A 14,104-nucleotide genomic window follows, 5' to 3' on the forward strand; every position below is an offset into this window, starting at 1 on the left:
AAAGCAATGGCGAAAGTTGAAAATTCGTGCCGAACCGGCACTCGAACTCGAATATACCGCTTCTGGTGAGCGGTCGCCTCAACCACTTAAAAAAAAATTTTTTTTTTAATCTGGGTATATAGGAGGATGCCTGGAAGAAGAGTGGGCAGGGGTGAAAACACGAAGCCTGTCTACGGTGTTCCCGTCACACCTTCGGAAATGGGAGAGAAGAGGAAGAATGGTCAAACGAAAGAAAAAGACATACAATATTAAGAACCAAAGGGGAAGACCAGCGGTACAGCGTGCTAGGTTGGAGGGGGAGAGCTAAAAAAGCTTATAGCGCATGATGAACACCGAGGAGAAAAATGAAAAACAGAATAGTAAAAAACACGGCTGAAGTAAGGCACTATCGTAAGTGACGCCATGTCGCCCGACCTATCTTCTCATTTCAGTCGGTGTTGTAACTCGTTCGTTCGTTAAAGTATTCAACGAAACTTCCTGGCAAATTAAAACGGTGTGCCGGACCGAGTCTCGAACTCGAGACCTTTGCCTTTCGCGGGTAAGTGCTCTACCAATTGCGCTTGGGTAGCTCAGATGGTAGAGCACTTGCCCGCGAAAGACAAAGGTCCCGAGTTCGAGTCTCGGTCCGGCACACAGTTTTAATCTGCCAGGAAGTTTCATATGACCGGACACTATTTCTGGAAAGTGTACAGCGAGTTGTATCAGTTTTTGTCGCGGAAGACGTTCCACTTACTCGACAGGTGTTGCGCAGACACTCCATAGGTAATTTAAACTTAGTTGATCGTATTGTGGGTGGCGAGAAAGTGGTTGGAGATAACACCAGAAATCAAGAACGTGTGTGAGATGGTCATGGTAGAGATATTTCACGACGTGGCGGTGGATCTGAAAGGCTGCATTCGTCCGAGTCCTGGGATAGAACGTAGACGTCAAACAGCCATTCTGCCACCGTGACCTTCGGCATCAGTGGCACTGCCGGCAGACTACGCGTCTGCAGAGGGAATTTCTGGGGGCTTCGCAGCATTTCAACATTGTATCTCAAGGCCAAATAAATATTTCATATCCTGCAGTGGAGTTTTCCTGGGCAGGCCTAGCCAGCACCATGACCTCCACAACCTGCCAATCCGCCATCCCTGCACCACACCGACCCCATTCATCTCAGGTCGTTACAATGTTATTTAAAAATGGAGTGAGAAAATACGTTAAACTTCTACATCTACATCTACATCTACATCTACATGACTACTCTGCAATTCACATTTAAGTGCTTGGCAGAGGGTTCATCGAACCACAATCATACTACCTCTCTACCATCCCACTCCCGAACAACGCGCAGGAAAAATGAACGCCTAAACCTTTCTGTTCGATCTCTGATTTCTCTTATTTTATTTTGATTATCATTCCTACCTGTGTAGGTTGGCCTCAACAAAATATTTTCGCATTCCGAAGAGAAAGTTGGTGACTGAAATTTCGTAAATAGATCTCGCCGCGACGAAAAACGTCTTTGCTTTAATGACTTCCATCCCAACTCGCGTATCATATCTGCCACACTCTCCCCCTATTAGGTGGTAATACAAAACGAGCTGCCCTTTTTTGCACCCTTTCGATGTCCTCCGTCAGTCCCACCTGGTAAGGATCCCACACCGCGCAGCAATATTCTAACAGAGGACGAACGATTGTGGTGTAATTGTCTCTTTAGTGGACTCGTTGCATCTTCTAAGTGTCCTGCCAATGAAACGCAACCTTTGGCTCGCCTTCCCCACAATATTATCTATGTGGTCATTCCAACTGAAGTTATTCGTAATTTTAACACCCAGGTACTTAGTTGAATTGACAGCCTTGAGAATTGTACTATTTATCGAGTAATCGAATTCCAACGGATTTCTTTTGGAACTCGTGTGAATCACCTCACACTTTTCGATATTTAGCGTCAACTGCCACCTGCCACACCATACAACAATCCTTTCTAAATCGCTTTGCAACTGATACTGGTCTTCGGATGACCTTACTAGACGGTAAATTACAGCATCATCTACGAACAACCTAAGAGAACTGCTCAGATTGTCACCCAGGTCATTTATATAGATCAGGAACAGCAGAAGTCCGAGGACGCTTCCCTGGGGAACACCTGATATCACTTCAGTTTTATTCGATGATTTGCCGTCTGTTAACGGGATGGCTAGGGCAAAAATCTGAAAAATGTTCAAAAGTGTAAAAAAAAAAAAAATTACTCACGTAAAATCGATGTCTATGGGAGTGTATCAGCAGGTCGACGAGTACATCACTTTAACTGAATATTTTTCCTTTTTTGTAGGGTACAGCCGTTACGAGCTGATATACCCGAGCGTTAGATACGCCCCTCTGCCTACACCCGTGACCTTTTACCCTCGGGCTTCTAGCCTACGACGAGGAATTTGTCTTCCACTGGCTTCGCAGCTCGGGGGAGCGCTTTCCACTCGTGCCTGGCATGCGACGTAAAAGTTGCTGAAACCACAGCGGCAGTAACAGCCCTGGCTGGAGAGCTCCGGCGCGGCTGTGAGACGAGAGGTAGAGGAAGAGGCGGCGGCGGTGGCGGGGGTAGGTGTCGTCTACCCAGACGTCGAGGGCCCTCCATAGCGACGGCAACGCGAAACCTGCGGCGCACGGCCGGGCGGCGGTTCCTCGCCGCCCTGCGTCGCGTCGCCTTTGAATACAAACGAGAGCTGTAAAGTGGCATTACGCGTCGGCGGAGCCGGGGGGCGCCCGGCGGACGCCACTTATCCGCCTAACGACTGCCTCCGGAACGGTTATTGGCGGATTACAGGCGACACAGCGCCGCACCGCTGGATGGGCCCGGCCGGCTCTGCCCACCGCGATCGGGCTTCGCTACCCGCCGCCCCCTTTTATCGCTCCCCTTCCCCCCCCCCCCTCCTTCCTCCACGCGCCCCATCCCTGCTACCCCTGACCTGAAACCACCCCCCCTGCACTCGCCACGTACTCGCACGCAACGGTCCTTGTTTGTTCCCCATGAGAAGGGGCGGCCTAAAGACTATAGGCTCTCATGTAAACATGTTGTCGGAGGGTGTGTCGGCAGAGAGGAATCTCGGGGCATTAAGCGCTGCCGTGCCTGTCTCCCCTGGGCGTCGCTTGCTGCACAAAAGACAGCGTGTGGAGAGATCGTGTTCAGCAGTAACGAACATCGCGGAGAGAGGCATTGTTTCAAAGAACGAACAGCCAACAGGTGAGGATGTTCGTGCGTGGTAAATAACTGTCAGTCATTAATATCGAGCCAGTACGACTAATACGTTTGGAGCACAGTACTGTATGGTAGTGAGGTGATTCATATGAGTTCCAAAAGAAATACGTTGGAATTCGATTACTCGATAAACAGTACAATTCTCAAGGCTGCCAATTCAACTAAGTACCTGGGTGTTAAAATTACGAACAACTTCAGTTGGAAAGACCACATAGATAATACTGTGGGGAAGGCGAGCCAAAGGTTGCGTTTCATTGGCAGGACACTTAGAAGATGCAACAAGTCCACTAAAGAGACAGCTTACACTGCACTCGTTCGTCCTTTGTTAGAATACTGCTGCGCGGTGTGGGATCCTTACCAGGTGGGATTGACGGAGGACATCGAAAGGGTGCAAAAAAGGCAGCTCGTTCTGTATTATCACGTAAGAGGGGAGTGTGGCAGATATGATACGCGAGTTGGGATGGAAGTCATTAAAGCAAAGACGTTTTTCGTCGCGGCGAGATCTATTTACGAAATTTCAGTCACCAACTTTCTTTTCGGAATTCGAAAATATTTTGTTGAGGCCAACCTACGTAGGTAAAATGATCATCAAAATAAATTAAGAGAAATCAGAGATCGAACAGAAAGGTTTAGGTGTTCGTTCCTCCCGCGCGCCGTTCGGGAGTGGAATGGTAGAGAGGTAGTGTGATTGTGGTTCGATGAACCCTCTGCCAAGTACTTAAATGTGAATTACAGAATAATCATGTAGATGTAGGTGTAGATGTAGATGGACTGTGGGAAAACCAGAAAAGAAGAGCATTAAGGCATTTGAGAATGATGCTATAGGAGAATGTTGAAAAGTAGCTGGATTGGTAACGTAAGGGACGAGGAGGTCCTCCGAAAAATCGGCGTGGAAAGGAGTATGTGGAATGAAAAGTTCAGGGTGATACCACATCTAGTGAGACATCCCGGAATAACATCCATGGTGCTAGAGAGAGCTGTAGACGGTAGAAATTGTAGAGCAAAAGAGAGATTGGAACACATTCAACAAATAATTAAGGACATAGGTTATCAGTGCTACTGTGAGGGGAAGAGGTTGGCACAAGAGAGGATTTCGCGCCGGACCGCATCAAACGAGTCAGTAGTGTAAGGTAAGTTTTTTAATCAAAATGATAGTTTTATTCTGTCACCGAATGCTGGACATTTAGTTAGTTTTGTAAAACTGTCATCTTTAGTGTTTGGTACGTCAGTCAGTAGAAAAGGAATCCTTATAAGATCAATTTGTTATCGGTTTGTCTTACCATCCGTCTGTCAGTCCATCCGTTAAAAACTCTTTTCCTCACGAAAGGGTATGTGTATCGAGTTGAAATTTGTGTCACATGTCAAGATCTACAGTCTATTGGTGGAGTACAGAATTCTAAGTCAGTACAATCAAAAGGGACGGCTATTTATATTACATAATTTGATACACGTAAACTCACTTATCAAAACCTACAGGGCACTTTCCTTCGCCCATTTTAAGATGAATCTGGTCATTTGTTATCCAACTGTCTGTCTGTACGTCCGTCTGTTAACACACTTTTTTTTATAAGGAACGGGTGGACGTATCACACTGAAATTGTCGCATAGTAACATGTATAGTCCCTTGGCGGTGTAATAAATGTAAGCTTCTAAGAGGATACAATCAAAAGTTACGACCGTTTATATCAGTTATTTTGATACTGCCAGACTCACTCATCAGAACCCATAGGGTATTTATAGTTGACCTAAAGTCATAAAATTTGGCAAGAAGAAAGGTTTCACAGTAAAACTGAAGAAAAAAATCCGAAATTTGTTAGGATGTAATTACATCGCACGAGAAATATTTTTCCCATTTGTTAGCCGACTCTTTGTCTGCCTTATTAAGACACCTTTTTCTCAAGAACGTGTTGACATATCAACTAAAAGTTTATGTTGCATATTAAGATCTACGGTCCCTTGATGGAGTAAAAAAATTAATCAACTACGTCATTGCAATCAAAAGGTAAGGCCATTTACGTCACATATTTTTATACAAGCAGATTCACTCATCAGACCAGTTCACTCATTGACCAATAATCACAACATGTGGCATGAGACAAGGGTTCACAGTGCAGATAAAAGAAAAGATCCGAAAAGTTTTAATTTATAATTGTACCACATCAAGAAATATTTTTTTATCCTTTATAATCTAGCTGTCTTTCCCTTTTTCGCAGAAATGGGTAGCCGTATATCTAGCCTGTATGGATATCGATAACAGGAAAAAATCATCAACATTTTCGATTCCCTCCGTGGGTGGACTATGTGCATACACAATTAAGTTTATGTGGGACCTTCGGTGGGCGAGTCCTGTTCGCACTTATGCGGATTTTGTATACTGTTTACAGCTAATGCAGTTCTCATTTAACTGTTTATTTCGCAAAGAGAGTGTGACGTTTATTCACACGAGGTAGTGAGTGCTATCGACAGGGAATCTCAAGTTGACCTATATCTCCGGATTTCAAGCACGCTTTTGACATTTTTCCTCAGAAGGGACTTCTTATTAAATTGCGTATCTATGAAGTCAGAGAAGTCACAACAGCTCGTAGTATTCGACGGAGGGTCACCGAGTGAAAGACAAGTCTTATCTGGGGCTTCCCTACGAGATGTTTTAGGTCCTCTGCTGTCCTTAATCCATACAAAAGAGTTAGATGATCTAACCAGTAATATTATTATTAGACTGATGCTGACGTTCAACGTCTAGTAAACCTGCCAGAAGATCAATGCGAATTACATGATTTTCACAAGATATCCCTGTTTTACTGAAAGTGTCAGTTGGCATTGATAAAAAAAAGTGTAATATCCTAGAAATGTGTACTAAAAAGAATACGTTATACATCGATTAGATGTTAAGCTATAGAAATGTAAATACCGAGGCGCTACAGTTACCTACAACTTAAATTCGAACCATCACTCAGAATATGTTGTGGGAAAGGCGAACTAAGGAGTGCATTTTATTGGCAAAATTCTTAGAGGGTGAAAACCATCTACTGTGTGTTGTGGGGTCCTTACCAAACAGGACTGACTGAGCATCCTCAAAAAGTTCAAAGAATAGCAGTTAGTTTTGTATTCTAGCGAAACAGGAGAAAGGATGTAACAGTTATGAATACGGATTTGGGCTGGAAAATAGCTAAACCCAGGATTTTTCGTTGTGACGAGAGCTTGTCAGGAAATTTCAGACTTCCCCCTCCAAATGGGAAAATATCTCATTGATTCGCACCTAGATAGGGAGAAACAACTATCGTCATAAAACCAGAGAAATCAAAGCTCGTATGGAAAAAACTAATGTTCATTTTTCCCACATGCTATTAGAGACTAGAACGATAGAGAAATAGTCCGAAAGTGGATCTGTGAACCCACAGACAAATGTGGATTGCAGAGTACGAAGCGAGCGTAGATCTGTCCCCTACGCCTGAAGTGGTGTTTTCTGGAGAATGCCAATAATATGCTCTATTTAACCAGGTTGAATGCGTTACTCCCGTCATGATGACGTCACCGCATATTTTTATATGATATTCCTGGGAAGATGATTTTGTTAAGCATGGAGCATAAAATTATAGTCAATTTTTTGAATTACTGATTGTTATTAATCCCCTAGATTCCAGGCAACAACTGTTAATGCTCAGAGCCTGTAGTAGCAGTACTGCGTTTGTCAAACACAGTACACATTCAAGTAGACATTGAAATTAACATGGTACTTAGTCTGTTATTAACTTGATACAATTTTGTAGTAAATTCCAAATAGCTTTTACAATCGTCACTTTTTGTCAACCCTGTGCAGACTCTCCCGAACGCTACCGTGTGCTATTCCTCTAGCCTCTCCGTTTCTCTTTGTCCGTCGCCACCGTCTGACTGCGATCTTAGGAGTGCCACGCTAGCGGCATTCTGTGTGGTTTCGACACCTTGTGTCACGCTCTGATTGTGGTCTACTGAGGTACCACACAAGGAGAGTTTGCGATGGTCAAAACCAACTACCATGGATGTTCATACGCAGTCGGAATGTCGCAGAGCGCCAGCGAGAGCCACGACCCTTGAAACGGCAGCGTTACCAGGAAGAGGTACACGCGCGTAAGTAACCGTACACGACCAGAAGTTGTCAGTTTCAAGTTGCAAGTTATTCCTTGTCTTGTTAAAGAGTTCCTGCAGAACTTTCGTCATGTCTTCAAGTCATCGTGTGAGACAAAACAGTGGGCGATAGATAGGCAGTGGGTAGTCTCCAGTAGAAACAGAACAGAGAATAGCATTATCGTTTTGGACAGAGGCCGCCTACATAGAGATTTAACTGAGTGCTGTTTGTCTGGGATTGTTCCTTGAATACCACGTCAAGACAAAAGATTAGTTTTCTTCCTATTTTATTTCATAGAACTTTATTTACTTTGTGTTCATGGAGCCGTAGTCAACGCAGGACAGAGAGGTTAAACCTGCGTTTTATAATTGCTGTAACCGGCGTTACCAAAGTTGAGTAATTTGTTTTGTTATTCAGTACTCAGTGTTACTTTCATTGTGTGTGTGTGTGTGTGTGTGTGTGTGTGTGTGTGTGTGTGTGTGTGTGTGTGTGTGTGCTGCCCCAGAACCCATGCATCCGTCCTGCAAGGAAATCTGTATTAGACTCTCTCAGCGGCAGCGAGATTTCCATCAAAGTGGGACGCCCCAAGTCCACAACACTGATCACCACACAAGTATTCGCGCTAACAAAACCTGACAGTGTAGCGAAGGGACCCTTTTTTGAGGGAACAGATAGACCATAGAATTGAATCAAATGGTGCACTGAGTACAGAAGCGAGTTCAAACGGTAAATTGCATGTTAAAATGCAATAAATGTGTTAATAGAAATGTGACGACTGAGGTGTTAGACAATGATGCATCCGGCGATACAGTGGAAAGACCATGCAGTGAGATCACAGGACATGACAGAATGACTACCATATGCTCTTCTCGCCCGTGAATGACAGTACAGATACGTCCACTGTGATGATAATGGACATGTTCGTTTCCCACGGCCTTTACATTTATCGACCAAAGACTGAAATGATAAGATACGAACTGGCTCCACCCATGGTGAGCAGAACAAGAGTGGAATTAGCGACTGAGGTAACAAACTGGGAGAACTCGTCCACTTCACGTAATTCTTTTCAGTCATCAATCCTGTGAGTTGTTTGATGCGGCCAGCGCCAAATTCCTCTTCTTTGCTAACCTCTTCATCACAGAATAGCACTTCCTACCTACGTCCTCAATAATTTGTTACATGTATTCCAACTTCTGTTTTCCTCTACAGTTATTATCCTCTATCGTTGCACTCGTAAATTTTTCTCACTGTGACAAATATAAAGTGTTCAGTGAGAAAAATTTATATGCACAACGGTAAGAGTGCAGTGGGAATGTATTCACATGTGTTGGACGAAAACTATTAAAACAAACATTAGAAACCGGCATTTCACTACAATTAATCTGTAAAAAAACGCACCACATGTAATGAAAGCATGAAAACCGTCTGAAGATGAATTGTAATGATTCGAAACCAGGGCCGGCCGTTGTGGCCGAGGGTTCTAGGCGCTTCAGTCCGGAACCGCGCTGCTGCTACGGTCGCAGTTTCGAATCCTGCCTCGGCCATGGATGTGTGTGATGTCCTTAGGTTAGTTAGGTTTAAGTAGTTCTAAGTCTAGGGGACTGATGACTTCAGATGTTAAGTCCCATAGTGCTCAGAGCCATTTGAACCATTGTCGAAAATGGTAACGGTACTTTTAATTAAAGGAACTGAAAATACCTTTGTGGCTGGTTGCTGTCTCAACACCATCAACATATACCTTCTTACTAAATGGGATAATTAGTGAAGTGTTTGAATAAATATTCCATTTAAAGTCTACTTTTGCATCCACCTGGATAGGCGGCTCGTGTGTCTGGTCCTGTGAACTGCTTCTGTAATAAAGGCCGAGAGTGAAGGAAGCGAGTAGGAGCAGGAGAGGTGAAGCACTTCGGTACTGCATGGAACTTTAACACTTTTACTAGAGTCAAAAACAACAGAACATATCAAGTGTATACATAACTTTGGTTAGGATTGGCACGTAGGTGTGAAGCAGAAGTCAGTGTCTAATCCTGTGAAGTTAGGATGACTCTTCTGTAGAAACTCAAAGCTAACAAATACTCGTTGCTGTCCAAACTGTAACTGAACGTAACTAATAAAAAGTCTCAATAGCAAGCTAGCCCACTTAGTAGTAGAAGAGATATTTTCAGGCCGTCTGCTCTTCATGAACTCGCGGAAATCAAGACGGCACTCGCTGAGCTCCACAGCGTCGGCCAGAGGGCGCTGTGGTCGGCGTAGCCAGTCGTCTCTCGTAGTGCCAACTTACGAGAGCGTGCACCAGCGTTGTGGCATCGTAACTATCGACGCCACATCTACGATCAGTGAATACTGTTACGGAATAAAGTGAAGTGCCGACACGCCAGTCGTGAACGACAGCGGAGAGGGCTGTGAAGAAGGTATCAGCCAGCTGCACTCTGACCGAGTACTCTCCAAGACGACAAGGTGACAGCAGCAGCCTCTATGCGAAGAGAACATAAGCGCCGCGCCTGATTGATGACGGCCGAGTTCTGAGATGAAGCTTCAAGATGAGTGACCTGGACACAAGTGTCAAAGCTCATTACTTTTCTCAAACATTCTATGTAGCTCAATCTTGGAATTGTTATAAAGGAGAGGTTCCTTATTTTGTCTGTCACCCTTTGCTTGCAACACATCTCTTTAACACAAAGTATTATTAATTAAACCCAAACTTAACAACTCCCAAACGTGCCATGAAAACCTAAAGGTACCGATAGGCCGCCGTGTCATCCTCAACCCACAGGCGTCACTAGATGCAGATATGGAGGGGCATGTAGTCAGCACACCTCTCTCCCGGCTGTATGTCAGTTTCTGAGACCGGAGCTGCAACTTCTCAATCAAGTAGCTCCTCAGTTTGCCTCGCAAGTGCTGAGTGCACTCCGCTTGCCAACAGCGCTCGGCAGACCGGATGGTCACCCATCCAAGTGCTAGCCCAGCCCGACAGCGCTTAACATCGGTGATCTGATGGGAACCGGTGTTATCACTGCGACAAGGCCGTTGGCACTATCAGTTACTTTTTGTAGTGAAACACATTAATACGATTTGTTTGAATTGTTGTCTAGCGATCAGAGAAAGCAGGTTTCCTAGACACTCTATATTCGACGGCTAAGCAGGATTCGACATTTAGTAACGAGTTACAAGAAGAATTCAGAGCCTGGCGGCCACGTATTTCCTTTTGCGTTTCGCTGGCACCTTAATTCTCCATTGTTGCTTCTTTGCAGGGGTGTGTTTACTTGCTTTAACAGTGTCTCTTATAGTGTTTTCGCTAATCAGTGTTTTCAGGTGGGCGTTGCAGAAATTTTCTTTGCTTGTGTGCTTCTTTTGATTGCTTACCTGTTTATTGCATTTGCCTGTCCACAATGAACAACCCACCTCTCTCACTCCCAGCTCAGGGTCCTCAGCTGAAGGCCATAGATGCAGTGCAGCTAACACAATTGATTCATTTTAAGACCCAGCAAATAGCCACACTGCAGCTCTAGGCGAATCAAAGGAATACAGTGCACCAGGCACCTAGTGTGCCATACCGTCATTTCGCCAGTTTAATAAAAGACAAGAGGACTGGTTCGAGTGGTTGCAACAGTTTCTAGCCCACGTAATTTCACAACGTACCATGTACTATGAAACTACATTACTTTTTCTCAACATTGGAAAATGCAGTGTTCCGCCTCATTCAGAAACTGTTCCCTAACGCACCTCCGAGTGAATTTTCCTATGAGCAGTTTGTAGATTCGCTAACTATTATGACCGACAAGTGAATGTGATGCAGGTAGGTACCAAATCTTTCATTGCAAGAGAAAAGTTCAGAACAAACTTATTGGGATTGGGTAACAGATTTGCAGGGAATGACAAGGAATTGCAAATTCAAATGTGTTGTGGTGTTTTATATTTAGATGTTATGTTGCACAAAGTGATCATGAACAATGTTCAAATGGCTCTGAGCACTATGGGACTTAACATCTGAGGTCATCAGTCCCCTAGAACTTAGAACTACTTTAAACCTAACTAACCTAAGGACATCACACACAGAAGCCCCCCCCCCCCCCCCCCCCACCTGATATATCTAGCTTACTCTGAGTAATTCGATTTTCCTCTCTAATTGCATGAGGTGAAAAGTTGCTATTCCTTCCCACGCGGACTTCCCACGCAGCGTGTCTCGTCACCCAGGTGGTCCGGTGACAGGCGGGCTCTGCTAATCTTGAAAGGGTTAAGCCGACAGGTGTGAGGGAGCCGAGTGAATGCTTTCCAGACGCCGACATTGTCATAATAGCGGTGGAGACACACCTGCAGGGGCTTGAAGGAATGGCTGGGCTAGAGATTCCGTTACTATGCAGAAACTTAGCGAAAACACTTTCTGGCGGGCTACCAGTGAGGCATGGGAATGACTTGTGTCCCCAGGCAGTCTTGGCGGGCAAATTCCCGCGTTTTCTGCAAAATCGTAACTGTGATTGGCTTGCTCAGGGCATAGCTCCGTGACGTGGCAAAATCGGCGCAGAAATTGGCGCCAAGAATCTCCATTGGTGGAATGGTAGTGCTTCAGCAATAGAGTGGAATTTTGCGCCGGTTTTCGAGTTGGTGATTCGAACGTTTAACCACGGCCACTGTCGTGGGGGCTGGAATGTTCTGTGTTCGGTTTGTACGGGTGCTCTGGTGAGGGTTGGTTCTCGCCTTTCGATCAGAGTAGGTTACAAGACTGAGCTCTCGCTGCTCTGGACAGCCTGCCTTCCATTGGCTGTCTAATATACTTTTATTTAATTGTAACTGTTTGACGAAGTTGCTGAAGTTTCGACTTCAACGTAACTTTCTGAGTACAGTTGGCAATTGAACGTTCTGCGTACAAGCGGCCTATGTTGTCTGTCTTGAGCAGTTTTGGCTAAAGTTGACTGTATCGGAGTTACTGTGTGACTTCGTTTGTTAAAATCAATCACTGTACCGTCAGTGATTGTGTGGCGAGCCATCTTCGTCTTCCTCAGAGGCGCATTTGTATTGCTAGGAAGTCTTTAGTCTGGAACAACCAGACCAGGATAATTTGTTTGGGGCTATGCTCGCGACATTATCATCACCACGACGGGACGTCGAAGCAACCAGCCATCGCCTCCGGTACGCCAGATCGTGTCCTTGCAGTTAAGAAGATAGCTTGGTAATGTACGTCTGCAGCACTGGCAAAGCAGGCAATTTTGCTAGGTGATAATCAGAGCTCAGCAGAGCGCGTCTGTTCGTCTTTTCTTTGTTCTGTCTTGGGTGTCATTGTCTGAGTGCTCACTACTGTAGTAGCAATTAATGTTGGGTTGACTGTGTGTTTCTCTTAAGATTTGAGTTGCAAGGAATTGGCTCCACATACCACTCCGTCATAAATGTCACAATCTAGTTTAGGGACAACTTCACCTTCACAGCATTTATTTGAGTATCCACTTTGAGCCGATTTGATGTATTGTAAATGTTTCATGTTTTTTGTTTATTATTTTGAGTTTAGTCATAATAAATGACATTGTTATTTTGGACAGAACTTTCATTCTGTTAATCGGTAGAGCAACCCTATCATTTCTCACTACGTTAATGAAACATTCCTTTATTTAACTTATTTATCAAATTAAATTATTGCAGGTGCCAAACTCTTTTCTACTCCACTTGCAGGGTCGATTACAGTCAGTTCGCGTTTTTTTTAATCCATGTACAACAGCAAAAGTCGGAGTTAGAATAGGGGGGGCTTAGAGCATCATTTACACGTGTAGATTCTAGAAGAATTTAGTGTTAAATACACTGATAGCCCCGGCACCTCGCAATCCATGCCCGAGGCAGGATTCGAACCTGCGATCGTAGCGGTCGCGCGATTCCAGCCTGAAGCGCCTAGAACCGCTCGGCCACTCCGGCCGGCCGGCAATGGATATGTATCAACCACAGAAAATTTGGTACAACAGTAACATCATATGAAGTCTACCGCCTTTTCTGGCACACCAGCTCCTTGGCGCGACACTATCGATTACCCGGCTGTACTACGATATTATCCCCTCTTGTGATCTCGCGGGGTTTTGGCGCTCGGGGTAGTTAGTGTTGGACTCCCTACGAGGAGCAAGGACGTGCTTGCCTGGACGAAGGAGGAAAACACGCGGACTCGGCCAGCAGCGGCGCGGCGGGTCTACATCATAAGGCGGTCGCGAGTTTGTGGTGGACCTCCGTGATCTCAACTACGGACACTGTTCGTCGCATTGCTTTGGTGCCTGTTTTCTCGGAGAGACCCATCCGTGGAGACCACCTCGGACAACGCTCTCCATCAAAGGTGTAACTGATTTTAGTGCTTTCGTTTCGTTGAACGATCTGCGTTGCAGCCAGTGTACTTGTTGCTTGGTTGCCCTAATGTACGTGATGTTGAAGTAAGAGCAGCCGGCAGCGTGTGTAACCGCATGGAAACCGGCAGTTACTATTTACTTTTAAAAAATCCGCTGGTCGGATTAATTTTGTGAAGCTGATTAGCTCGAAGGTGTGTGTGCTATATTATGGTTTTTTTGGGACAGTATCCAGAAGTTTATGTATTGTCTGTATGAGATTTTCAGTGTATTTTGATTGTCATTAAATCGACGTCCTTGTATATTGCTGTAAAATATGGGTCACTCCTATTGAAAGCACTTATTCAGTTAATTAGTAAAGACTCGTATTCTGTGAAGCTAGTCATTTGTACGTAGTTCCTTTATATAAGTGCATTTATTTGAAAGCACTCACTCAGTTATTAGTAAAGCCTCGTATTC

General features: G+C 44.7%; 1 pseudogene; it reads right to left on the reverse strand.

The window, feature by feature from the left end:
* Positions 1–10,248: 10,248 nt before the first annotated feature.
* Positions 10,249–10,366, reverse strand: LOC126485329 (5S ribosomal RNA; annotated as a pseudogene).
* Positions 10,367–14,104: the final 3,738 nt, after the last annotated feature.

The sequence above is a fragment of the Schistocerca serialis genome, chromosome 6 (assembly GCF_023864345.2).
Source record: "Schistocerca serialis cubense isolate TAMUIC-IGC-003099 chromosome 6, iqSchSeri2.2, whole genome shotgun sequence".
Lineage (NCBI taxonomy): Eukaryota > Metazoa > Arthropoda > Insecta > Orthoptera > Acrididae > Schistocerca > Schistocerca serialis.